Genomic DNA, 2711 nt, shown 5'->3' with positions numbered 1-2711 from the left:
GCTGCCCGGCCGCGTCCCGAACCTCGGAACTGACTCCTGAACAAATAGAAAGTGACTGCCAAGGTTTTGCACGCGACGTGGTTACTGCGGTGGACTCAGGCTTGGGTCCGAGAAGGGCTCGGTGACACCCCCGAAATCTGCCCTAGCACACCCAAGCCACGTGGCACCCGCGGAATGGCACGGGCGGGCTCTCCTGGAGCTCAGACACTGTCCGCAGTGTCTCCTGCCAGTCGACCTTTTCCTCGGGTGTGGTGGTGCACACCTGTCATCCTAGCCCTGGGGAGGCTGAGGTAGGAGGATAGAGGTGAGTTCGAGGCCAGCCTTTTACTACAAAGAGATCTTGTCACAAAATACAAAAACTAAAAACAGAACACTTAACTCAGAAGGAAACCATTGGTACACTGTTTTTGAGATTGAACTTGAAAGACGATGTTGTTTCATGTGAAAATACTTAAGATAAAAAAATACATATTGATTACATTTCCATTTGGATATTTAGTTTTCCTTTTTTTTTTTTTTTTTTTTTTTTTTTTGCAGTGCTGGGGATGGAACTCAGGTCTAGGCAAGAGCTCTGCCACTGAGCCATGTCCTGAGCTCTGTTTTTATACATTTTATATGTTGATTATTTATATTGGAAAAATTTAAGTTATATTTAATCTGTACCTTTTATGAATTTTGGGTTTGACGTTTTATTTTTATACATTAAATTAATTGGGCATTAAGTTGCCTTGATATTTTTACATGAATTGTGAAATATTTTCAGTAAAAATATTGTTTATGAATAAGTGGTGAAATTGCAGTGTTTTTATTTTTCTGTAGTATTGCCTTCACTAACTTTTCCTGAGCATCCTACACGTGGCAACTGTACTGTGGTGCCAACATGAGGCCTGTCCTGACTGGGTACCTGTGTGGGCAGAATAATGTTGCCCCAGGATGTCTACTTCCTCATTCCTAGAACCTGTGAATGTGTCCAATTACATGGGAAAGGGGCAGTAAGGTTTCAAGTGGAATTAAGGCTGATGGTGCCAAGCGAGTGCTTGTGATCCCAGTGCTTAGGAGGTTGAGACAGGAGGATCGCTGTGAGTTCAAGGCCAGCCTCAACTGCATGATGAGACCCTGTCTCAAGAAAAGAAAAAGACAGCAGGTGTGGCCACAGAAGGTTCTCCTGGATTATGGGTGTTCAGGAGCTGCCCAGCTCTGCCGAGTGAGGATTGTCCTGCGGGGCCACTGAGACTGGAGCGCAGCAGAGCCAGGATTGCAGAGTGATTTCTGGGGTCCCTGATGGCAGTGCAGTCCTGGGAGGCGAGAAGGAATCTCATCCATATAGATTAGGATGAAGGGCTCCCTGGCAGCTAGAGTGGGCCCAGTGTACCCACCCAAGCCTTGGGCACACTGCTGGCCTGCTGTGGTAGGGCTTGGCAGGGTGAGGGCTTCTGCTACAGTCTGCCAGGCTTCAGGAGAAACCGGCCAGGGTTCCCCCGGGGCAGGCATGGCCAACGGGCTCAGAATGGCTGTGGTCATCTCAGGCTGAGCCTGTGGCACTCACAGGGCCCTGAGGGGAAAGAGGGGGCAGTGAAGAGGGAACCTGGGGCCCTGTGAAGAGCCCTGCTGTCCGTGCTGGCTTTGCAGGTGGAGGAAGGGGCCATGACCGTGCGATGCCAGTTTGATCCCAGCACGTAGAACATATTCAGATGGACAGAGCCAGGAGGCAATGAGTGTATCTTGAGCTTTTAAGTCACTAAGCTGGTGATAGTTAATCATAGCAGCATTTGAAAATCCTGCCATACCATATTCTCAAATTATTTCCCTATTTTTCATGCCTTTTAGACAAGGCTATAGAGGGGCTTATTCCCTTTTGATATGTAAGAATTCTCTCTGACACCAAATCTTTGTTGTACGTTGTGGGTGTCCCAGTTTTTCATTCTTTGTCTTTTGTTGCTTAGAAGTTCTTAACTTGCTGGGGATGTAGCTCAGTGGCACCGTACCTCCCTGGCAAGCTCAAGGTCCTGAGTTCGGTCTCCAGTACCAAAATGAAAAAGAAGTTCTTAACTTTAAGAGAGTCAAATCATTATTTTTCTTTCATAGTTATCTTTTTGTGTGTCTTAATAAAGCTTTAATTCAAGAACAGAAAAAAACACATTTCCCCTATGGAAAGTGTTAAGGTTTTTCTGTTAGCACTAACCTTTATAATCTACTTGGGGTTAGTGTTCTGTGTTTAGTGTGAGATAGGAATTCTGTCTGATTTCCACATGGACATTCATTTTTATTTTGTTTTGTTTTGTTAGGCGGCCGCACCCAGCAGGCAACGTGTTTGTTCCGCCTGGCCAGGTGGGGGAGCAAGGGTCACAGCCTCCTGTGTCCATGTCAGGGACATGGCACACCTGCCTGTGTAGGGAGCCAGGGTACTGGGCTCTGGGTGGAGTCAGGGAGCACAGTACTTCCCCCAGTGGCTCAGCTTGGCCAGGGTGGCACCCACCTCTCCCTGGAGCTTGCAGAACTCTGCATACTGGTCCTGGAACACAGTGACTTAGCAGCTTGGAGCCCTCTGGCTTCTCAAGTGTTTGTACTTGGGGTGGGGGTGGGGCATGCAGGCTCCCCTGGGAGCTGTGGGCCTGGGGGCACTCCTGGGTGGGCATTGGCCTTGGCTTCAGCGGGGTGCAGATCGCAGCCCCCAGGCTGGTGGACGGGTCCTGCGGGGGGGGGCACCACAG

At 48.8% G+C, this 2711-nt stretch overlaps 1 protein-coding gene across 1 annotated transcript in view; it reads right to left on the bottom strand.

The window, feature by feature from the left end:
• Positions 1-2711, bottom strand: part of Lrrc47 (leucine rich repeat containing 47) — a 12784-nt gene that overhangs the window by 9092 nt on the left and 981 nt on the right. The window lies entirely within an intron of this gene.

The sequence above is a fragment of the Fukomys damarensis genome, unplaced genomic scaffold (assembly GCF_012274545.1).
Source record: "Fukomys damarensis isolate Sample0158 unplaced genomic scaffold, DMR_v1.0_HiC HiC_scaffold_23, whole genome shotgun sequence".
NCBI classification, from domain to species: Eukaryota; Metazoa; Chordata; class Mammalia; order Rodentia; family Bathyergidae; genus Fukomys; species Fukomys damarensis.
This window is presented reverse-complemented; position numbering and strand designations above follow the sequence as displayed.